Source organism: Herpailurus yagouaroundi, unplaced genomic scaffold, assembly GCF_014898765.1.
Source record: "Herpailurus yagouaroundi ecotype Mexico unplaced genomic scaffold, PumYag 188, whole genome shotgun sequence".
NCBI classification, from domain to species: Eukaryota; Metazoa; Chordata; class Mammalia; order Carnivora; family Felidae; genus Herpailurus; species Herpailurus yagouaroundi.
In genome coordinates, this window is record NW_024412419.1 from 15,751,931 (window position 1) to 15,776,654 (window position 24,724).

Below are 24,724 nucleotides of genomic sequence, written 5' to 3' on the forward strand. Positions count from 1 at the left end.
AAACAAGATAAAATATTTATGAAATAACGTTAAGTGAAAAGAGAATACAAAATTCTTTATACTATGTTTACAGTAATACTAAACATAAGCCGTGTCTTGGACTCTGGGTCTGGAGTTCTTTCTTGTCCAGCAAGAAAGCAGGATGCAGGATTAAATGCAAGAGAGGCTAATGTCCTGGAGAAGACAAGAGCCTGAGTAAGGGTCCTTGCTCCGTTTGTATTAGGATCAGAAGGCTTACAAATGTGGTGATGGGTGTGCACAAAGAGACAGTGAAATCATGAACATTATTAACTCATGGGCATAAGGGAAAGGGGGTTTTGAAGATATGTGGTGTTAGGGGTTTGGGTTAATACAAAACAAAATCCTGGCCTTGGAAGGCTGTTTACAGCAGACCTGAAGCCCCACCTCTGTTTACCTAAACTAGCCTAGGGAACAAGAAAGACAGAGCATGCTACCTCAGGATCAACAAGGTACCTTTCTTTTGCTAATTAGCTGCACTCTGGGCAACTTCACCCTGTAGTGGTCTATAGCCCTGTTTACCTGTTTACCTAGTTTGGCCCTTCCTTCCTATGAAAGCAGCTTTCTGCTATAATAGGAAGTTGGGGGGCGGGGGGCTTCTGCCCTGAATACTTAATCTTGTTTACCTCAACTTGGATGTTTTCATCCTGAGATTCCCTATTCCTATACCTTTGTCCTATACTGGGACCTTTGCCCCACTTTACCTATTCTTATTTACCTAATCTTGCTTACCCAAACTTGGGTGTGTACATCCTATGGCTTTCTAATTCTTTAAGCCTTGTTAAACTATCAATGCAGGCTCAGGGAATTCCTAAGCTTGTTCCCCACAAAACCAGAAGTAAATATATCAAAATGAAAACCAGTGGTTGTTAAGCTGGTAGAAGTTATGGGTTTATGATACTCCTTTTATCTATTTCCAGTGAATGAGTATGTGTGTGTTTGGTTGTTAAAAAAGTTCATTTCATTATTATTTTTTAAATATTTTTTAAAGTTTATTTATTTTGAGAGAGAGAGAGGGAGAGAGAGAATGTACGGGGGAGAGGCAGAGAGAGAGAGGGAGAGAGAATTCCAAGCAGGCTCCGTGCTGTCAGCACAGAGCCCCATGCAGGACTCACACTCACAAACCATGAGATCATGACCTGAGCCAAGATCAAGGGTCGGACACTTAACCAACTGAGCCACCCAGGTGCCCCCCAAAAGTTCATTTTATAATAAATTATCAGGCAACCTTAAAACACACTAAATTATTAGCCAAGGTCTAAATTAGTGAAAAGAACAAGTTCTAGAATATTTTAAAAGAAATCTAACTTTATTCCTTTCTGGTACATAATTGATAAATAGATAAGCTTGATTGTGGTCAGCATGTTAGTTGCCTATGATCGTTTTTATAATGGGAGTAAGGTTTTCCTTGTCCAGACTCTGAGCTTGATAAGTAGGGAACGTTGTGGTCCTGGCTCAGCCCCTATCTGAGTATTCTGAAGAACTCTCTTAATTGCTTAAATTTCCTTATTATTACTTTCGAAGGTTTTACATTTTGCCCCTTTCCTGGGCAAAACCTCAGTAGTTCAGCTGGGTTTATTTTCTTCATGTGCAAAACTGGCAGTTAAAGTAAATGATGTCTAGTTCCAGATCTATAATTCTGATTCTAAATTAAGACTTTCAAAATGCTTTAAGCCTACTAATTCTCAAATTATTTAAGACTTTGATCTCACAAGCTTCAGCTTCAGGACCCTTCTCTTGTTTGGGCCTGGAAAAGCCTCTTTCTGTGTGTTAAAAAAAAGATCATATGTTTTTATTTAATTTGAAAAAAAAAAAAAAAAGATTTTGACTCCCCCCACTGGTTAAGACAATTGGCTTTTCCACCTTCCCTTTTCCTTTACAACATTTCCTCTTGTATCAGGTGGTGTTTTAGTGGCTGTGGGGATATAGGGCATTCAAGTAAGGAGAAGTTGAACTGAAGTTTCATTATTTTGGGTGTAGTGGAAATTCATGTGCCTTAGTTGCATTTCCCTGCACAGGAATGGCTTCCAGGACTGCTTTCATTCCCACTGTGCTGACTTACATGGTGCTGTGCCATGGAAGGCAAAGCAGGGAGCTCACTACGTATAAGCATGTCCTTTAACAACTGGCTCTGGAAGTACCTGGGTCATGGAGGAGAAGCAAGGTTTGAAATGCTCAGAGCCAGAAACTGGTCTGTGCAGAATATTTCCAAATCTTCCAGCTTTGATAGAAACTGTATGGACAGAGGTTTTTTTTGTTTGTTTGTTTTTTTGTTTGTTTTTTTGTTTTTTTTAATTGAGTTTAACTGAGATATAATCACATACCAAACAATTCACCCATTTAAAGTATAGAGTCCAGTGGTTTCTTAGTATATGCACAAAGTTGTACAAACATCACCAAATCTGTTTTAGAACATTTATCTCCCCCCCCAAAAAAAACCCTTTCCCTTTATCTATCGTTCTCTAATCCCCATCCCCCCATCCCTAGGCAACCACTAATATACTCACTTGACAGTTTTCCCAAATTTGACAACAATCCTACAAACTTACATGACAGTTACCAATAGAGTTATGCAGTTGATTTAAAAAAAAAAAAAACAAAACCTTTCCAGGGGCGCCTGGGTGGCGCAGTCGGTTAAGCGTCCGACTTCAGCCAGGTCACGATCTCGCGGTCCGTGAGTTCGAGCCCCGCGTCAGGCTCTGGGCTGATGGCTCAGAGCCTGGAGCCTGTTTCTGATTCTGTGTCTCCCTCTCTCTCTGCCCCTCCCCCGTTCGTGCTCTGTCTCTCTCTGTCCCAAAAATAAATAAACGTAAAAAACAAAAAACAATTTTGATCAATGATGCTATATGAAAGGCCAAATTATTTCTCCTTTATTTTTGGATATTACAAAATCATTGTCAAATGCAGAGGCAATAGAAGAGTTTAGAAGAAAAAAGTATATAGCTGTGTGTCAAGTAACTCATCTAAAAGTTATGGGTTTTTTAATTTTTCTCAATGTAGTTATCTGCTTTTAAACATTTGTACATCATTGTGATTTTATCTAATTCTAAATAAGTATTAACTTTCATAACTTAATTTTGACGTTGTGATTTTGAATTGTTTTGCTTAAAAAGTTCTCTCAACTGCAGAAGTTTATAACCCCAAGAAACCCAAATCCACCCCATGACTAGCCCAAGAGGAAGGGTAGGTTCCCAGTTAATGGACCACCTACATCAACAAATACTGAAGCTCAAAGCTAACAAATCCCACCAATGTGTTCAGATTTTAAAATCAACCTTTTAATTTCCCACTCTTTTTGTAGAACACAGAACAGAAGCATACCAGGCTCTAAGAAAATCCTCTAGCAGGCAAGACAGAGGTCAAACCATCAGAAATAGGGAGGAGGAGGAAATGGCAACCATGACAGGAGAGAAAATGTCCTGAGAGAAAAAAGAGAAGCTACAGTATCCATACAACAAGAATAAGATGCCATAACATGAACATTCACTGCACAAAAAAGTTCTTAGAAACTAAAAACATGAGAACAGAAATGACAAACTCAATAGGTAGGAAAAGAAGGTTGAGAAAATCTCTCAGAAAGCAGGGCAAAAGACAAACACAATACAAAATACAATAAGAAAAAAAAGAAAAGACAATGAGAGGATTAGTCAAAGATATCCAAATGGAAATCATAGAAATTCCCAGAAGAAAGAGGAAATAGAAGTGAGGAAATCATTACTATAAAAACATTTCTCAAAACTACAGGAATGGGGGCGCCTGGGTGGCTCAGTCGGTTAAACGTCCGACTTCGGCTCAGGTCATGATCTCACGGTTCGTGGGTTTGAGCCCCGCATCGGGCTCTGTGCTGACTGTTCAGAGCCTGGAGCCTGTTTCAGATTCTGTGTCTCCCTCTCTCTCTGCCCCTCCCCTGTTCATGCTCTGTCTGTCTCAAAAATAAATAAACGTTAAAAAAAATTTTAAAAATAAAAATAAATAAATAAATAAACATTAAAAAAAATTAAAAAAAAAAAAAAACAAAACTACAGGAATGGGTTTCCAAAGACTGAAAGGGTTCACTGAATGACCATCCTTTTAGAGTAAAACAGATCCATGGAAAGGCACATCAGAGTGAAATGTCAACACACTGGAAACAAAGAAAAGTTTCTAGAAGCTTCCAGAGAGAGGGAAGAAAAACAAACCATATGGAAAGAATCTGAATGAAATAGCCTTGAAATTCTCAACAAAATGCTAGAACCTAGAACACAATATTGGTTTTCCTTCAGAAGTCTGAGCAAAAAATGATTTCCAATTTATTTGTACACACGATCAAACTACCAGTCAAGTATGGGGGGAGAATAACTGTATTTTTAGACAAGTCTCAAAATTTTTACTTCCCACTTCAGAAAGCCACCAGAGGATGTGGCACATGAAAATGAAATGAAGCCATGAAAGAGTAAGGTGTGAGATACAGAAAACAAGAGATCTGACACAGGTGAGATGTGGATGAAGACTCCTGAAGGTGATAAAGGGCTCAGTGTGAAAACTGTGTCAAGTGCAGAGGTCAACCCATCCCGACCGGAGCACTGCGAGTCCAGAGAATACATGGGGGGCTATCATCATGTCTGCATTCTGCAGTTCTGCTGAGTTTTCATCCCGAGGAAGCTACCTGAAGATGTTCTCCACCAAAACAGAGGAGAAAACCAAAAAAGAGGAAGACATGAGAACCAGGAAATAGGGAATCAAATCTAGGAGAAAAGCAAAAGGAATTTCAAAGGCTGAGAGCAAAGAGAAGTCTCAGGATGACAGTTGCTTAGGAGGCCTGGGAAGCAGCCAGCGCAGATGGAAGAGAAAGGTCTCCAGAAGGTAAATCAGGAAGAAAAGAGTCAGAACTGACGCACCGCCTAAGTTGTTATGAAAGGCCCTGGGAAAGTGTGGCAAGACCTAGCAGACAATAAGCACAAAGAAAACCAAGCACATGAATAAACAAGGCAATTATTGTAAGTCCAGGAAAAACAAAGTTGAAAAAGAAATTTAGCCAGAGTATACCACAATGTTTAGATGTGGATAAGGATTACATGGCATAACCAAGTAAACATTGACTATTGATTTCACAAAGCATTGAAATATGTATACTTGGGAGAAGGGTAGATGACAGGGCAAGAGTAATAAATCTTTATCAAAATAGAAGCCAATAGATAGTATCAAAAGCTGATTTGTGAAAATACAGCATAGGTACCTATTGTTTACAAATATGGAAGTAGGTGTGTGCCAGGAAAAAAGAAAAGCCGAAAGCATGTACATGTAAACTTCTGCTATGTAATAAACCACCACAAAACTTAGTGGCTTCAAACATCTTTTTATTTGTCATAACTCTGTAGATAAGCTTGGGCATTTCTTCTGGTTTGGGCCAGCTCAGCTGAACCCTGTGGTCAGCTGTTGAACTTAGCTGAGTCTGGATGGCCCAGAATGTTCTCACCCATCTGGTGGTTGGTTCCGGGTCAGCTGGGGTTATGGTGATGATTTAGCCATCTGTGTCTCATCATCCAGGCAGCTGGCCCAGGCTCTTTCATATAGTCCTTACAGGGTTTGTAAGAGCACTGTGAAAGGGCAAACCCAAGGCACATGCAGTTTTGTATGGCTTCTTTTACATGCCCTAAAGTTCCACTGGCCCAAACAAATCACATAGCTAAGCCCAGATTCAAGGGATGGAAAACTATGTCATGATGGTTAAGAGCTGCAAGGTCACATTGCAGAAGGATGTAAATACAGGGATGGAAAGGCTATACGGCGTAAGCTTCAAAAGTAGTTGTCTCTACAGAGAGGATCTGAGGAAGGGAGGATGGCACAGCGGACATGGGTAAGGGGATTGAGGGGACCTGGGAGGTACTTTATAATGAACGCTTTAGGACTATTTTATTGTATTGTTTGGCAAAGTCAGTTTTAGTTTTGTATATATATTTTTGCAATTGCCTCTAAAGACCTTTTAAATAACATTTGTAACAGCATATATACAAGTTTATAACTTGTTTTCTTTCAAAAACACTAGTTCAAAAAGGCATATGCACCCCTATGCTTACTTCAGTATTATTTACAATAGGCAAGATATGGAAACAACCCAAGTATCCATTGATAAATGAATGGATAAGGAAGATGTTATACACGTGCGTGAGCGTGCACACACACACACTCTCTCTCTCTCTCTCTCACACACACACACACACACACACACACACAATGGAATATTATGCAGCCACACAAAATGAAATTGTGCCATTTGTGACAACATATATGGCATTATGCCAAGTGAAATAAGTCAGACCGAGGAAGACGAATACCATATGATTTCCCTCATGTGGAATCTAAAAACATAAATTCATAAATAAACTAAAAGCAGAATCAGACCTATAAATAGAGAACAAATTGATGATTGCCAGAGGGAGGGGATGTGCAAAATGAGTGACGGAGAATGAGAGATACAGGCTTCCAGTTACAGAATGAGCGAGTCACAGGAATAAGAGGTACAGCACAGGGAAGATAGTCAGTGATATCGTAATAAGGTTGTATGGTGACAGGGGGTGAATACAGCATAATGTGTAAACTTATCAAATCACCATGTTGTACACCTGAAACTACAGTAACATTGTGTGTTAACTATACTAAACACAAAAATGGTTTTCTTTGTGCTTACATAGGCTTTATGGGAATCTATTATGATAGCTATATAATATTTTATCAGGTAGACAAGCCATAATTTACTAACCATTCTAGTATTTTACTACTACAAATAGCTTTTCAACAAGCACCTTTTTTTTTACATTAAAGCCATTTAAAAAATTATTATATTCTTAGGATAGAGTCTTAGGAATGGGTTTCTCTTCTTTTTTAAAATTTTTAATGTTTATTTTTGAGAGGGGGGGAGGGGGCAGAGAGAGAGGGAGACACAGAATCTGAAGCAGGCTCCAGGCTCCGAGCTGTCAACACAGAGCCTGATGCAAGCCTCCAACTCACAAACCGCGAGATCATGACCTGAGCCGAAGTCCAATGCAACAGATGAGCCACCCAGGTGCCCCAGGAGTGGGTTTCTTAGGTAAGAAAGTATAAACATTTTAATGCTTTTTGAAAAATATCTATTTACATTTAGTATATATATATATGTGTGTGTTGTTTTTCAGAAAATTTGTATCACTTTACCATTAGAAGTATATTCTAATAACCAGTCACACCATGTTCTTGCCAGCACTACATTCGTGTGTGTGGATGTAACAAGTCTACTATTTCATTTTTATAACTATATGTATTATTAAGTTGATAGAGTTTATTTTTTAATTAAAAAAATTTTTTTAACGTTTATTTATTTTTGAATGGGGGAGGGACAGAGAGAGAGGGAGACACAGAATCGAAAGCAGGCTCCAGGCTCTGAGCCATCAGCCCACAGCCCGACGCGGGGCTCGAACTCACGGACCGCGAGATCGTGACCTGAGCCGAAGTCGGACGCTTAACTGACTGAGCCACCCAGGCGCCCCAAGATAGAGTTAATTTAAATAAAAGGGAGGGAGTAGTCAATAGTGTCAGATCCCTCAGAGTATCAAGTAAGAAAAAGGTTGGATTTAGAAACCCCCGACCTTGGGGGGATTTACTGAGACCTATGAGAGTAGGTTCAATGTAGCAGTGGTGATGGGACATAGACGGAAGTGAAAAATGAGAAGGAGAAGCACTAAAGATAAACTGTAATTTACAAGAAGCAAGATCATAAAGTGAGGGAGAAAGATAGGGTACTGAGTATAGGGAAGTACTGGTTTTATGTCAAACATGTCAAACCACCAAACCAGACTGAAATCTGTCCAACCATCCACCCGTCCATCTGTCATCTGCCTTTGCTTCTGTCTCCCTCACTTTGTCCTCCTAATTATTATGTCAGGAATTGTTTCAAAATGTCCATTTCTTAAATACTGACTGGGCTCAGTGTTCACGCAGGGAAATTCTCCAAGCCAGTGGTTCTTGAAGTGTGGTTCGCTGACCCCTAGGGGCCTGCAAGAACCTTTCAGAGGACCTGAGTTCAAAACTAATTTCATAGTAATATCATTTGCCTTTTTCGCTGTGCCAACATCTGTACTGATGGTGCACAAGCGATGGTAGAGGAACCCGCTGGAGCTTTAGCACAAATCAAGACAGCAGCACCAGTACTGACCTGAGCTGGGTCATCAAAGTGCTCCTCACTACTGTGCTGTGGCAGTTTAAAACTGCTGGCTTGGGTTCAGAATGTTCACAATGAACAAAAAGTTACTGGGTCACGTTGACCCTCCATGCCACATTTTAAAAATATTCTGTGTAACAATGGGGCCCCTGGGTGGCTCGGTCAGTTAAGCATCCGACTTCAGCTCAGGTCATGATCTCACAGTTTGTGAGTTCGAGCCCCACGTGGGGTTCTGTGCTGACAGCCCAGAGCCTGGAGCCTGCTTCAGATTCTGTGGGTCCCTCTCTCTCTCTGCCCTTCCCCCACTTGTGCTCTGTCTCTGTCTCTCAAAAAATGAATAAATGTAAAAAAAAATTGTTTTTAAATTCTGTGCAACAAAATGGGCAGAACACATAAGCGCTTCTGCAGCTGTTGGATTTCAGAACAGAACTCATTTTTCCACAGAGCACCATTTTTACCTGAAAGAATGACTGACAGGAAGATATTAAGATTCAGATGTAGGTATTTCAGAGTCATTTTCCTGAAATGAATGAAGTGAGCCTGTCCTAACTAGAGTATTTGTCGCCAAGGATAAAATTAGAGGTTTCAGGCTTAAAATCAGAATTTTGGAAGACTGGTATCCACCACCGTGAGCTTAACAGTAATTAAAGAGTTTTCTGATGAGATTTGAGGTGAAATACACAAATGTGATTTTTTTTTATGTTGCTTTATGTTGTCAATATTTGAATAGCTGCATGACTCAGTGACCCAACATTTCCCAGATAACCAATGCACAATGTTACAAAGTCATGCACAATAAAAGAACCAATCAAAATACAAGGAAGACTAATCATTTTTAATGTAGCAGTTTGAAAATTTACTGATGTGGTTTCCTACCCTACATTGCAACTGACCTTTAAGGAATTAACCACTTTCTAATTTGGGGGGTAGAATAAAAGAATAGCCACGATTATTTAAAAGGCTATTAAAATACAGCCCTTTTTCCAACTACGTATCCGTGTGCAGCTAGATTTTCTTCATATATTTCAACCAAAAGGACATATCACAAAAGACTGAATCAGAAACAGATGTGAGATTCCAGCCAAATATTAAAGAGACTTTCACGATATAAAACAATGCCACTCTCCTCATGACTTTTTTAAAATTTTGGAAAATATACTTATCATAAAATAATGTTGTCTGTGTTATCATATTAATCGACTTACTGTTATTTTAAAATGAATATATAAATATTTTGAAATTTTCTGAACTTTAATTTCTAATATAGTAGCTGTCAATAGCTATAATCCATATAAACAAAAGCTCTTTGTGTCCTGAATAATTTTTAAGAATATAAAGGGTTTTGGGGTTCCTGGGTGGCTCAGTCGGTTGAGCATCTGACTCTTGATTTCAGCCCAGGTCATGATCTCACGGTTCATGGGTTCGAGCCCCACATCTGGCTTTGCACTGATGGTGTGGAGCCTGCTTTGGATCCTCTGTCTACCTCTTTGTTTGCCCCTCCCGTGCTTGCACTGTCGCTAGCTCTCAAAATAAATGGATAAACTTAAAAAAAAAATACAAAGTGTTTTGAGATCAAAAAGGTTGAGAGCCACTAACCTAAGGCTTCTAACCACCACAGTGGACAATGGCTACTGATATTCAGAATAGAGACTTTGGGATACTAAGGACTGCCATCAGCATTTTTTTTTTTTTCTTTAAACAGGAGAAAATGGATTCAGGATTTTCAAAATTTGTAATACTGTGGACTTACACAGTTCTCACATTAACATCAGTTTAGATTATTGGCTAATTGGTGTTTGCCTGAGCAAGAAGCTTCTTGTCTGAATATGTTTCTTCATTTATAAAATGGAAATAAGATTTGCTTCCTAAGGAAGCCGTAATTGCTTCACTCTGATGAAAGCGGAAGGCAGTCATTCCTTGAAACATTTCTACCGTAATTTAATTATTCATCTCCAGGCCCTCAAGGTCTTTCTTGTATGCTAATATTGGCAATTATCTCCGTTAGCCAAATTCAATATGCGGTTTCTATTTTTAATTGCTCCAGAGTATAGGAAGGAGTAATTGGTAAGCGTTGCCCATGTACCCTGAAGATGAAAAGCACTATGTAATTATCACCATGGGAAAATTACTTTCCATGTACTTGGCTAAAATCACTACTTGGGCTTGTGGAGTTAAATTTTAACCTAAGGACTTCTGGTACCAACATGCTAATATAGGTTTAGTGCCTTTCTGTTTCTTCTCTATTAAATCACAAAAAAAATCAGGAAAGATGACCCAATCAACGAACTCGGTGTTCAGCAAAATTAAGAGCCGACATCCATAGCCTTCAAAATATGAATCAGGGCTGCTGTGAGCTGCTGAGCGTAGACAGAAGCCACAGAGGCGGAAATGAAAAGACGTGGGGCACAAGGGCAGCAGAGTCCAGAAAGCGCGAGCAAATAGACCTTCCTACGGTGAGGGACTCACCTGGGAGGGGAGGTGCGCATCTCCTTGTGGATGGATTTCGGGGAGCAGGGCTGCTGCTACTCGTTCTCTTGGGATCGGATTTTAAACTAGCCGAGTAAGTGGCCTACACAAGTAAGCAGAGGAGCCACAGGCGTTACTCTGCTAGGGCTGCTGTAACGAGGCACACAGACAGGGCGGCTAAACCAACAGAGTTTATCGTCACAGTTCTGGAAGCTGGAAGTCCGAGATGGAGATGTCAGGGGGCTGCTTCCTTCTGGGGCTGCGAAGGAGAAGATGCTCCATCCTCTCCCCTAGCTTCTGGTGATCTGCTGGCAAGCTTTGATATTTCTTAGCCTGGAGAAGCATCACCCTGATCCCTGCCTTCACCTTCACAGGGTGTTCTCACTACATGAGTGTCTCTGTGTCCAAACTTCCTTTTGTAAGGACGCTGGGTCCTTTGGATTAGGACCCATCCTAATGAGCGAATCTTAGCTTAGCTGGTTACATCTGCAATGACTGTATTTTCAAACCAGGTCATTCTAAGAGAGTGGGAGCTAGGACTTCAGTAAATAAGTTTGGATGGTTCACATTTCACCCCACAACATCATGTATCCAAGAAGCACTCTGTTCCTGCTACACAAGAGAGAGCCTTCAGGTACTCAAACCTGAAGGATGTTACCCTCTCCCCACAAGTCGAATGACTATGCATTAAAGTAACCTAAAGTGGGGCACCTGGGGCACCTGGGTGGCTCAGTAGGTTAAGTATCCAACTCTTGATCTTGGCTCAGGTCGTGATCTCACAGTTCGTGTGTTCAAGACCCGCATTGGGCTCTGCTCTGACAGCATGGAGCCTGCTGGGAATTGCCCTTCCCTCTCTCTCCAAAAATAAATAAACTCGAAAAAATAATATAGTAACTTGAAGTAATTCGTCTCTGTGTGACTATCTCATCAACGGATGCACAACTACATACGACTTTTTTTTCTCAACTTTTAAGGACTGTGTTTTCATTTGGGTTTACTTTTTCTTAGTTAAGTAAAACTGACATGTTTCCAAGGTCAAATCTACAAAACAAAATATATTCATAGGTAGCCAGTTTTTATGTCTGTCCCCATCTACTCTCTACCGTCTGCCATAGATATTTTAATTAAAAAAGAACTTAATCTGAGCACACACGTGTGCATATGTTCCCATCACCCCCACTTATTCGCGAAATAGTGGCAACTCTCCTCCAACCTCCAAATTTTCAGTTAATCATGTCTTCTGGACACCACACCCTGGGGGCAAACACATATTGCCCATTCCATTTTATAACTGCCCTGCAGTCCATTGTGTGCATGTGCCATGGTTGATCCTCTTGGATTTAGTTCCAGTTTTTTGCTGTTGCCAATAGTGCTACAGTAAATATTGTTGCATTCTCCTTTTTGTGCTTTGCCAGTGTCTTTGGGCTTGCTTTTATCACAAGTGTTGAAAAATATGGCCTTGTACTTTCCTGCTGGCTCTGTTTCCCCCTCCACAGACCTCCTGCTTCCTCTGTCCCATTGTCCCCATTCTGTTCAAGTTGCATAGTATCCCAGCAGTTCTCTTTAAAAAAATTTTTTTTGACATTTATTTATTTTTGAGAGAGACAGAAAGAGAGACAGAGAGACAGAGTGCGAGTGGAGGAGGGGCAGAGTGAGAGGGAGACACAGAATCGGAAGCAGGCTCCAGGCTCTGAGCTGTCAGCACACAGCCTGATGTGGGGCTCGAACTCACAAACCATGAGATCATGACCTAAGCCTAAGTCAGACACTTAACCAACTGAGCCCCCCAGGGGTCCCCCACAGTTCTCTTTAACATGGGGCTTTGTCTTGGGAGAGATCTTGGGTTGGTTAATTTTGAGGGTTGATAGGGCCACACCATCCAACCTTACCGGCCACACGTAGGTAACCTTCCCCACAAACTGGAGCCGGCAGAGCACCCTCCCAGTATGGGCGCTACCCTCCGAGTGGCCTGCTGAGCTTCGGTGAGCATCTGTTGGTGAGTGCGGCTCCTCCAGCTTGCAGAAGCCCCAGCAGAATCTCATCTTCACCCTGCTCCCCCCCACCCCTGCATGGAAATGGGTACCAGCAGGTCTTACAGCTGGTCTTGCAGATTTGTTCCACCTGCTGGTATTTTGACATCCATAGGAACACCTTGCACCTAGTTTTGTTGGTGATGCCATTGGTGGCTTTACTTACAACTTAACTCTTAATTAGAAGAAATGCAAACTGGGGCACCTTGGTGGCTCAGTCGGTTAAATGTGTGACTCTTGATTTCTGCTCAGGTCATGATCTCACAGTTACTGAGATTGAGCTCCATGCAAAGCCTGCTTGGGATTCTCTCTCTCCCTCTCTCTGCTCCTCCCCTGCTCTCTCTCTCTAAGAAGGAGGAGGAGGAGGAGGAGGAGGAGGAGGAGGAGGAAGAGAAGGAGGAGGAGAAGAAATGCAAATTAAAGCCAAAAAGCCAAACCAAGAATATATAGGAAGTCTTTGTATATTCTTACATTTTTTTTTCCTTTTTTAAAAAAAGTTTATTTATTTGGGGGGAGGGAGCAAGAGAGGGGGGGAGAGGCAGAGAGAGACAAGAGAGAGAATTCCAAACAGGCTCTATGCTGTCAGCGCAGAGCCAGACTAGGGGCTTGACCCCACGAACTATGAGGTCATGACCTAAGCCAAGATCAAGAGCCCGACACTTAGCCAACTGAGCTATTGACTGGTTCAGTCAGTAGAACACATGACTCTTGATCCCAGGGTTGTGAGTTTGAGCCCCACATTGGGTATAGAGATTTTTTAAAAATAAAATATTTTTAAAAATAACCCAAAAAACTGAACTAAAATCCATTTTTGAGTTAATAGTTTGACAAAAATCTGAAAGTTTGGTAATACACACTATTTTGTTTAGTTTATTTTGGGGGGGAGGGGCAAAGAGAGAGACAGAGAATCCAAAGCAGGCTCTGTGCTGTCAGCACAGAGCCCAATGTGGGGTTCAAACCCACGAGCCATGAGATCATGACCTGAGCCAAAGTTGGACACTTACCCTACTGAGCCACCCAGGTGCCCCTGGTAATACACACTTTTGACAAGGTTATGGGAAGCTAGTCCCTCTCATATGTTGCTAGTGGGAATATAAACCAATACAACCCTTGTGGAAGGCAATTTGACATCAAATTTCTTTTTTTTTTTTTAATTTTTTTAAGTTTATTTATTTTTGACAGAGAGAGAGGCAGAGAATGAGCAGGGGAGAGGCAGAGAGAGATGGAGACACAGACTCGGGAGCAGGCTCCAGGCTCTGAGCTGTCAGCACAGAGCCTGACGCGGGGCTTGAACTCACAAACTGCGAGATCATGACCTGAGCTGAAGTCAGATGCTCAACCAACTGAGCCACCCAGGCGCCCCTGACATCAAATTTCAAATGTCTTCACACCTTTTGGCCCAGCAACCCAACTTCCAGGAATTTATAGTACAAATGCATTTGCACCTGTGTGAAATGATGCATGAACAATGTTATTGATTGTGGTGGTGGTATTTGTGATAGGAAAAGTTTAGAGGCCATCCAAACTAGTTTAGATTGTCAGCAATATAAACTGGTTTAAGAAACAATCTGCGCCCTTTTATTTATTTATTTATTTATTTTTTAAATTTTTTAACGTTTATTTATTTTTGAGACAGAGAGAGACAGAGCATGAGCAGGGGAGGGGCAGAGAGAGAGGGAGACACAGAATCTGAAACAGGCTCCAGGCTCTGAGCTGTCAGCACAGAGCCCGACGCGGGGCTCAAACTCACAGACTGTGAGATCATGACCTGAGCCCAAGTCGGACACTCAACCGACCAAGCCACCCAGGTGCCCCTCTGTGCCCTTTTAATGGAAAGGATGAAGAAGCTCTCTACATAAACAGAAACAGTAAGATCTCTAAGATATTAGAAAAAAGATACGGAACAATGTATATATACCATTTTTGTAAACAAAAAACTAAGTGGGGGAGTCTGTTAAGCATCTGACTGCAGCTCAGGTCATGATCTCACCATCCGCGGGTTTGAGCCCTGCGTCGGACTCTGTGCTGACAGCTCAGAGCCCGGAGCCTGCTTCAGATTCTGTGTCTCCCTGTCTCTCTGCCCCTTCCCCACTCACACTCTGTCTGTTTCTCTCTCTCAAAAAAATAAATAAACATTAAAAACATTTTTTTTAACTAAGGGGGGATAAAAATATATATTCATGTTTATGTATATCTGCATAAATATATTCTGGAAAAACATATAAAACTAATAAGTAGGAACCTGGGAGGGGGTGGAGCATAGGGTCAAGGGTGGGAGAAAGACTTTTAACTGAGCACTGAGCATTATTTTGATTGTTGAATCATGTGAATGTATTACCTAATCAAAAATGTGAAAACAAAAGGCCTGGAAGCTTATTTCATCAATGTATTTGTTAGCATTTGATCTTAGACTTTCTGTAGAATAAGAGCACACAACTGGGCGTGATCTGGCTGCTTCTAGGTTCATCCAAGAAGTGGATGTAATATCATAAAAGTTCAGTGTTGCGAAACTTGCATCATGGGAGTGGAATCAGATTCCTCTGAGCTGTGATAGTGCCATCGTATGAGGTCAGTGGTGACCTTGGGGAGACCAATCAGCTAGAGAAGTGGAGCTGAGTCTACCCACATACACATCATCTGCCACCATGAGGAAGGGGTGGCGTCCACCCGGGGGCAGAATGGACTGAGATGCACAGAATGCTGAGGGAACCAGAGTGCAATCAGACCCAAGCAGGGCCAAAAAAGGGGAAATGAATGTTCAGAGTGGCTTTCTGAAAGAGTGGTGCCTTTCCCTTCATCGTCCTTACTTCCCCGTGTAAATGTCCCTGGGAGCCTGATGAGAGGATGTGGTCACATGCTGGTCCTGCTGTGCACCTCCATGGCCCCCTGTCCACCAGCCCTGTGAGGTGCCTGATTCGGTCTTACGGTTCCGGTCATCACAACATCATTGTGATGATAACACCACCCTTTTTCTTAGAACAATTTCAAATGTAATTATTTTACCAGGAAATATATTCACATGGTTTGAAAATAAAACACATTTCCTTTAGCCTGTCCTCAAAGGACGGGATTTCATGTCTCGCCACGTCCTGCTTTTTTCCTCTCTTTTGGAGGCAATGGGTCATCGTCTCTCAGTAGGGCCCCTTCCAGTGAGATCCAGAGCAGCTTAATCCTTTCCACTTCCCTGTTGGTGTTTCAAAAAAGGAGGATGGGGATGGGGAAGGGTCCCACTTAACTCCATCAGAATCAAGCTGTATTAGGAAAATTGCAGTAAAAATTTTAGGTGAAACTTTCCGTCTGAAAATGCACGGGGTGGGGTGCTCAGGAACGCTCGTGCCTAACTTTTGCCCCTTATATCACATGCTTGATTAGAGAAGGGAAATAGCGAGTGGCCTCCATAAGCATGGTGGACAGCTGGCTCTGGTAAACCTGTGGGTGGGCATTGCCGGGGGCCGCAGGGGAGGAGACTGAAAGCTGGCTGGCCTCGATGCTGTGGAAGAGCCCAAGGCGATCTGCATGAATGCAGAACATGGCTTGCCAGGGGGCCTCTGCCTGTCATGCCGATGCCCTCCTTTATCCATCGCTTCGCCAGACTGTCACCGGGCTCCCGCCCTCATTGGCAAAAGCCCCAGCCAGAGACTGCCAGCAGAAGAAAGGAAGAGGAGGGATATTGTCATTGAACAGCCATCTTCCCTGACCAGCCCAGCCCAATGGGATCTGCCCCTCCTTTGAGATCTCCGGCCTGGACCACAGTGGCTAGGGCCATCACAACACACAATTCCAGGGGGCACCATTCATGTGCACCATTCTGTGTGCACACCCAGGCTGGCTCTGTTCAGTATCTGTATGTGATTTGTCTTACTAGCTCGGCTAGACTACTCCTCGTGGGCCGGGACACGTTTATAAATCTTTTTATATACCACACCACCTAGCGCTAAACCCAGCTTGGTAAATATTTGCTGATGGATGGACAATCCAGAAATGGGGTCATCGACCCTGAATCACAGATAAAAGGACTGTTTAATCTGGCAAGAGCCTCTATTTTAGAACTCCACAAACCTGATTCTGCCCGGCTTTGGCATCTGGTGCTAACATTAGTCATTTAGAAATGTGACCTTTTGTGACACAGGGCGTCTCCGAGCAGCAGTGTGATGTGACCCACAGTGGCTTTCTGCCCCTGCTGCAAGCGTCAGCTTCCTCCTTTCTAAAAGGGTTCCATTTTGAGCAGGGACTTCACGAGCCACAGGGAGAGCTGACACGCTCTGCAGATCCCAGAGTGGGGTTTGGATTAGTCATGGTCATAACCACTGTTTATGCAGTCACAGCACAGCCAAGGCTCACATTTCTCCCAGAGGCCCACAGCATTTCTCTGGGTGACTTTTTTGAGGCATGAGGCCTCCAAACCATACTTGAATACCTCTCCCCTAATGTAAGAGTTTGAGAAACTAAATTATACCTTATTGAGCCCTCTCAAGCCTACCTACTTTCATCTGCCCGCTAACACCCAGTGAGAACACTTCCAGGCACTTCTGTGGCATTGTCTATGTGCTGGGCTGCCTGCCGGAAATGAATGAGAAAGAGTGGGAGAAACCCACAAGCAAGATGCCGAATGGAGATCCCAAGGACTGGAGATTTCAGTCAGTAGTTTGTTGGCTGGCTTTGAGCCAGTTATCTCTCTGTGCTCCGAGATGCAGGAGAGAAACAAGAAGATGGTGCCCTGCCCCGCCATCCAGGGGACACTTGTCCTGAGCCATGTGTCCCTTTGGGGGTGAGAACTGGGGATCCAGGATGGGGAAGGCCTGCACGGAGCCACCAGCCCTTCCCTGATGCCCTCAGCCTGGATGGTTGAGGCTGGGAGTCACCTGTGGACACAGAACAGAGGTGGTTATGTTTTTTCAGGGTGGAGGCTGAGTTTGGGGTTGTTCCCATGACACCCTCTGATTCTGAAACTAATTGTCCAGATTAATGAATTGATTCTTCTCTTCCTGGAACGGCAAACCCCAAATGCCTGAAGGTGACTAGGGCTGCTGTTAGCGCCCCCAGCTTCCTGGGAGGACAGTAGGCGGGTGGGGGGCAGGGGACCAGCACCGGTCCGGGAGGCCTGGCTTCAGTTCCAGTTCCACCCTCAACTCACAGAGTGACCTTAGGCCTTCTGCTGGGCCTCAGTTTCCCCACAGGTGCAATGAGGGAACCCCAGGGTCCCTCTCAGCTCTGAGCTGTGAGGACTTGTTTGCCTTTCCTTCTCTGTCAGGCCATCTTCCTTCCTGCCTCTTCTCTGTTTTCTCATTCTTTCCCTGTCCTTGCACATGGGAGACCTCTATTCTTTTCCTAGCTGGTTTGGGCTATTTTGCTGAACTGAGTCACGGTTTTCTCAATGGACAAAGGGAGTGTGTTCGAATGAGGGTGTTTAAGAGCTCGCTCGGCCCTGAGGCTCTGGTCTTCCTGGGACCCCATGGTATTAAGTCCCATGCAGGCTGGGGCACCTCCATTCACCCACCACAGGGGGACTGTCCCTCAAATGCTCCAGCCGCCACTGGCCTACTGGTTCTCCAGACTTCTCAGGATTCCATGGACATGGCTTAGTCTGAGGCCAACAGGCAGAAGCTGTTGTGGTGGCTGTTTTCTGTTTCAGCTTGATTGAGTAACAGTTTCTACATATTCAAACACCACTCTAGGTGTTGCAGTGAAGGTATTTAATAGCTGTGATTAAAGTCCATAATCAGTTGACCTTACATAAAATAGATTATCCTAGATAATCTGGTGGGCCTGATTTAATCAGTTGAAGAGCATTAAAAGCCAAGCCACAGCTTCCCTAAGGAAGAAATTCTACCTATGGATGGCATCACCCGTTCATCCCCAGAGTTCTAGTCTGCTCTTCCTGGTGGCCTTTCCTACAGATTTCAGATTTGCCCAGCCAGGCCCTACAATCACATAAGCCAATGCCTTAAAATAAATCACTTAATATATACTTCCTTCTTACTCTGTTTTTCTGGCTGGGCCCTGACTTAATATACTGTCCTATGTCACCTCTGGTCTGGTCTGTAGTCTCCAGATTATTTCTGAAAAATATGAATCCGGTCCCTCTGTTTCTCTCGTACAGGCCCTCATAACTTTGACAATGCATATCAAACAGCTCCTACCTGTGCAGAATACATTTGCCCCTACTCGCAGGTACGTTCTGGCCAAGATAAAATGATGCCTTTGATGCCTCATATGTACTTGATCTTGGGATTCTTTGTACATGTTGTTTACCTAATGTTGTTATTAATGACAGAATCTTCTAAATACGTCTTCCTGAGAATAGAATACTCCACCAACTTCACCATTCAATTTTACAGCTATTCTGAAACATCCAAAATAAAGACAAATAGCTGAGCATAACCAAGCATGCGAGTCTCCAGGGAATACAAGGATCCTGTGCCTGTGAGCTACAGTAATCCTGTAAATTAGGAGAGTCTACAGAATTGTGAGTCTTAGGCAAGTGAAAGCAAAGAACCCAGAGTCCTTTGCCTTTTTGTTTTCAGTATCTGAGCTTTTAGGCATCTCTCTCTTTATCCTGCGAATATGAACTTGCCAAACACCTGGACTATAATTTTTAAAAGTAATAAACAATGCAGATTCCATTAACATCGTCCCTGGATGAGCAGGGGACGGGCAGGATGTGTTGATCTTTTTCGTACGGTTCATAAAATTGAGAATATTGCCCTCTGAAGTCCAAGAGAAACATAATGAGGCCAGAAGATCCTTCTATTGGGTTGGGAAAACAAGACTGGGCCAGGCTGGGGAATGGCAGGGTTCGGGGTGGGGGTGGGGTCCCTTGCAGCAACAATGGACGCCAGTGAAAATTACATAGAAGACAAGCAAAGTTTGCTGGAGTCTTCTGCTTGAGACCATCCCGGGCCTTGGGTATTCAGGGCTCACTGAAGCACAGTGAATATGAGACTTTGAAAAGGCTCCTGGCCCTCTGCTGTGCAGCCTCGAAGGGAAGCCAGACCAGCTAGCTTGTGATGAATCCTTCAAATCTCACCTTCAGCAGGCAGCTATATTCTTCTTGCTTCTGGCCTGTGGTGACATATAAGAGGGACCGGCTGCTTCCTAAAAGGAGCTTCTGATTGCTCGCCCAGTGTCCAGTCCTATCCTGGGGCAGCTGCCGAGGGCCTCTCTGGGCCTGGCAGAAGGGCATCGACACAGGCTGCCAAGCAGGGAGGAGTGCCCTGGTCTCTTGCAGGCTGTTCTGTGGCGTTGACTCACCTTTCTCCCCCCATAGCGTGGAACCGGGCAAGGAGAGCTCAGCCCAGAACAAGGAAGGGCATCACCCTTGGACATCCTCAGGCTCTGCCCTTAAGGCTGGCGGTGAGGTCCTGCCCTGGAGACTCTGCAGCTGGCCCAGCTTTGCCCACTCTGCAGGTCCCAGGGACCACAGCTGGCGTATCCGGGGAACTGACAGTTGAGTATGATGTAGCTCACCTGGCCTTTGGGAGATGGGAGACAAAGCAGGAGAGCTGTGTGGGGACTACATGTTATATTTCACCACATAAATTTGGGGTGATGGTTTGGAAGAATACTAATGTGCTTTTCCCTGTTGCTTTTCTGAATATGTGATGTGCTCTAATCGCCCCGAAGCATTCATTTACATGAGGAAGATTAAGATTTTTCTAGAAAAAATGCGAGAAAGAAGAAAGCATTAATATATACCTTTTGACATCCAAGATAAGATTTTATAGCTTTATATTGAAACACTACAGAGAGAGAGAGAGAGAGAGAAATACAGTAACTGTACATATTCAAAGTGTACTACTTGATGAGTTTTGACATATGCATGTATACATCTGTGAAACAGTCATCACAATCAAGACAGTGAACATATTCATCACCCCAAATGTTTCCTTGCTCCCCCAACTCAGTTCCCAGGCAACCACCAATTTGCTTTCCATCACTACAGATTAATTTGTGTTTTCTAGAATTTTATATACATGGAATCAGACAATATTTACACATGCTTTGTCTGCATAATATTTACATGGCTCACCCTTGTAGCTGCTTGAATCAGTGGGTCATTCCTTTTTGCTGCTGAGTACCATTCCATTGTATGGATGTCCCACAATATATTTATTGGTATATATCCTAAAGGACAAGTAAGACGTTGGTGTTGGGAAGGAGGGAGTGGCCTCTAAAGAAGGGCACCGTGTGGTCAGGGAACAGGGAAAAGAAAGAGACTTAGTTTTCATTTCACTCTATGGCCTTTTGTGGTTTTTGAAATTCTACTGTATATGCAGAAGAAGCCTTGACTTCAGCTTCAGATCCCAGCTGCATGGATTAGAGATATGTCCCAGCCTTTCCCCTCGAGGGCCGAGGGCCGTAGATGCAGGGGTAGCCACGTTAGGGTAGAAGTGATGACAAGGGGGAGGGGCAGGGATGGAGGCCAGAGTGTGCTCCAGAGTGGCGTGGACAGGGTGTGAGTGTGCAGGGTGGAGGCGCAGGCCAGGGGCTGGGAAGTTGTAGCTGGAGCTTGGAAAGGCTTGTGGGAGCAAGGATGAGGCTGGTCGGCCAAGGAGCATCGAGCAGTGCTTTTTGCTTTGCAGTGAAGTCTGACCTGCTCACTCCTTGGTCTGAGGACCAGCAAGATGACATAGGTCCCAGGAGCTTTTAACCCCACCCAGAGGAAATGTCTTTCTGCTTACAGAATGGACTCTGCCCTGCCGTTTTAGGCTTACAAATCTGTGTAAAGATACCCCCTCCTCACAAGGGGCCTGCAGAGGAAATCCCTGCACGGGCTGGACTGCTAAACCCTCTGCCTTTCCAGCTCTTAAAGATTTGGACTCCATAATAACAGGGCTTTGCTTCAAAGGAAAAGAAAAAAAAAAGCCAGCATGTGTTGCAAATTCATGATCAACATATGGTAGTAGTTAATAGCACGCTGTTGTTTGCTGTGTGATTCCAAATTCCTCCAGCCTCCTGCCTCTTCCCCATGTTTTTCCCTCCCTAGTCCCCTTCTCCACGCCCTCTCATCTTCCCCCAAACTCTAGGCTGACTTGGTTCCCCACTTCTCCACCTCGCCCTGACCTCCCCACCCACTCCTAGAGGGAGGTTTTCCAAGCAGTGAACAGTCTCAGCCCCAAACGCCACTCACCTCGTCAACCCATGGGCACGTTTTCAAACAGATCTTTGGAGTTTTTTGTTTGCTTTGTTGCAGTTTCTTTTAAACCAGAATTTCCTGGCTCAGGCCCCGGTGAAAAATCAGCTGCTAAGTCCCAATAAAATCAAAATGGAAAAAAGTTAAAAAAGGAGCTTGTCCCACTGCTCTAGCTGGTTTTTAAAAATGTAAGGATATTTTTTTAATATAAATTATAACCAAAATCTTGTCTATTTCTTTTCTTTCTTTTTTTTTTTAAATGATGCTTCCCAGCTTTTCTTCAAGGTCTTTTTTTTTTTTTTAATTTTTATATATTTTTGACAGAGAAAGAGACAGAGCATGAGCAGGGGAGGGGCAGAGAGAGAGGGAGACACAGAATCCGAAGCAGGCTCCAGGCTCTGAGCTGTCAGCACAGAGCCCGATGGGGGTTCGAACTCACATGCCGTAAGATTATGACCTAAGCCGAAGTCAAACGCTCAACCGACTGAGCCACCCAGGTGCCCCATATCTTATCTATTTCTTGAACTCTTTCAAGAGGTTTAAGCACATTTTTGTGCATTTTTGAGAAACGTACAGCTTGTATCTTCACAGTCTTGCATTATATGTGCCTGGTGCCTCATTCTAAAAGACAAATATAACCAGGGCCTCTTAGAGTTTCCAAGATATGAAACTGCCAGTGGCGGCTCATGTGACAGAGCTGTCCCTCAGATGGACAGCCCAATAATATACCTTCTGCCAGAGCTTCCCCACTGGAGGCAGAAACACAGTGCCTGCCAGACATTCTTGTCTGGTGTGTGGGCACATGCCCCCCGTCTCCAAATTGAACAGAAGTTATTTACGCCGAACGCTCAAGCCCAAGTGACTACTCAGCGCGTGGTCCTGCGCGCCTGGTCTGCTCATCTCCCACCTCCACTAGCACGTGCTCTGGATCCCACCTCCAAGATAGGTTTTCCAAGTGTCCCCTTCTCTCCGCCTCCACTGCCATCACGCCGGTCAAGCTGCCCCTTCTGCCAGCTGGAATATGCAATAACGTCCTCACTAGTCTCTCTGCTTTCCCCTGTGGCAGAAAATGGATTGAAAAGTTCTCTCTATAAATTTCTTTTCTTTGTTTCACTCTCTCGCCGCCCCCAACCGCCATTTCATTTTTCAAGCAGGCAGGCAGACTTTATAATTCCATGATTCTGGAAGTACAGAAAGGCTGTAAAGCAGCCAGTGTCTGTATTTGCAGGAGCCTGGATCAGAGATGGCTTTTTGCTAGACGCCCTGGAGGCTGTGGGGAGAGAGAGTGTGTCTGGATCCAGGAGCAGAGCCACACACATGAGACGTTTCCAGAGCGGGAAGGGAGAGAGGTGTATGGTTCCTGAGAGAAGTGAGGAGCCCAGCCAAGACTCTAGGAAGGAAGGAACTAGATCAGACAGCTTAGCAGCCTGGGGTGCCAATGAAGGGGATCTTTATCCATGGCTGGAGCACAGAGTCATCGAGGGGACCATCCTTGTCTTGAACAGTTAGAGTATCTGCTGTAACCAAGATAACTAGAGGTCCTTGGCCAGTTTTCTGAGTGCCTAGTGATTCCCTTGTGCTCCTGAAAGGGGAAGGGGTCTCAATAATGACCTGTCAGGAAGGAAGGGGCTTCCAGCAGATTTAGGCTGAGCTATTCGAAATACAGTAATGTTTCCCGAAGACCTGAACGTGGATCAAGATTCATACCCATGATACACTTAGGGTCGTCCCAGTTTGCTCAGGCCAGAGGGGTCTCCCAGAATGTGGGACTTTGGGTACTGAAAGGCAATCTGGGATGAGTTGTTCACCCTATTCAAAATTGCTTCTACAAAATGGTAAATTAAAAAAAAAAAAAAATCAGGAGTGCCTGGGTGGCTTAGTCAGGTAAGTGTCTGACTCTTGATTTTGGCTCAGGTCATGATCTTACAGTTTGTAAGACTGAGCCTCTTGTCAGGCTCTGTGCTGACAGCAAGGAGTCTACTTGGGAATATCTCTCTCCTCTCTGCCCCTCCCCCACCCCCCTCTCTCAAAATAAATAAACATAAAAAAAAAAAGTCAAATCATGTTACATCCCTTATTCAAATCCAAATTCCTTACCAAGGCCTCCAAGCCCCTCATAACCTGGATCTCACCTCCCTCCCTCTTCATCCCGTTCTGCCCTGGGACCACTTTTGGCCTCATCCCTTCCGTTAGTCACCATTCTGCCATCAACAGGCCAGCTTTATTCCTATGTCTCAACCTGTTTCCTCTTGTTCCTGCGCCTGGACTTTACCACTGTCTCCTGAGCCTTCCCAAGGCCGCCTCCACCCTCCCCCAGATCCCAGCTCGGAAAAACCATCTGGCACCATCCCCTTCAAGTAGCTTCCTCTACTCTGACCCCAGTCCCTCTCTCTAATATCATTCTCTTTAATTTGCTGCTGTATTTATCACATGCAGAAATTACCATGTCGGTGGCCTTGTCTATCACCTGTCTCCCCTTTCACATGGAAGTTCCCAGATTTTGGCTCAGAGCTTTACAGAAAGCTCAATAAAGAGCTGTTGCCTGACTGGCTAAGTTTTTGTAACCTTAATTTTCACTTTTCTTTTTCTTAGTTTACAAAGAAAAACAGTGAATACACAGATTACATTTTTTGAGACTAACACTCATTTTGATAGATCAAATAGAAACCAGTCATTTAGCCTGCTTAGTGTTGGGTTTTATTAAAATAAGTATTGTTTTCTTCTTCTTGACAAACATTCTAGCCTAGTTCCCTCTACTGCAATCCTTTGGCATTTTCTTTTCTTTTTTCTTTTTTTTTTAAATGTTAGTTTATATTTGAAAGAGAAAGAGAGAGCGATAGTGTGAGAGCATGGGAGGGGCAGAGTGAGAGAAACAGAGACAGAATCTGAAGCAGGCTCCAGGCT

At 43.7% G+C, this 24,724-nt stretch overlaps 1 long non-coding RNA gene across 1 annotated transcript; it reads right to left on the bottom strand.

Moving 5' to 3' along the window:
• Nucleotides 1-15,787: 15,787 nt before the first annotated feature.
• Nucleotides 15,788-17,053, bottom strand: LOC121044568 (uncharacterized). The gene is made up of 2 exons (XR_005797361.1): nt 16,747-17,053; nt 15,788-15,938 (listed from the first exon to the last, which is right to left on the bottom strand). It is a non-coding gene; the product is annotated as an uncharacterized LOC121044568 (long non-coding RNA).
• Nucleotides 17,054-24,724: the final 7,671 nt, after the last annotated feature.